The 309-nt window shown below is 29.4% G+C and overlaps 1 protein-coding gene across 1 annotated transcript in view; it reads left to right on the forward strand.

Annotated features, from left to right (window-relative positions):
- The window catches only part of LOC116847591 (vitellogenin receptor-like), a gene marked incomplete at its 3' end in the record, with an annotated part of 38,995 nt that overhangs the window by 11,778 nt on the left and 26,908 nt on the right, over positions 1-309 (forward strand). The gene's annotated exons all lie outside the window — the stretch shown is intronic.

Genomic DNA, 309 nt, shown 5'->3' on the forward strand with positions numbered 1-309 from the left:
TTCGAGATATTTCATCGGTCCGATACTTTTGCCCCCCCCTGTATATACATATATATATATATATATATATATATATATATATATATATATATATATATATATGTATGTATATACAGAGTGTCTGAGACCACCCGTACACCTCTTTCATCTTAGAAACAAAACATTTTAGAACAAAACGTTTCAGATAAAAGTTGCATAGTTTAAAAGGGTCTATTTACTGGTCTTATGAGTTTGACCTTGCATTGCATCGCTAAGATCAGGACAAAGTCAACATTGTTTTTTTAAACAGAAATATGCATTTTTATTACG

Source organism: Odontomachus brunneus, unplaced genomic scaffold, assembly GCF_010583005.1.
Source record: "Odontomachus brunneus isolate Ranch 3 - 2012 unplaced genomic scaffold, Obru_v1 Obru_scaffold_081, whole genome shotgun sequence".
In the NCBI taxonomy this organism is placed as follows: domain Eukaryota; kingdom Metazoa; phylum Arthropoda; class Insecta; order Hymenoptera; family Formicidae; genus Odontomachus; species Odontomachus brunneus.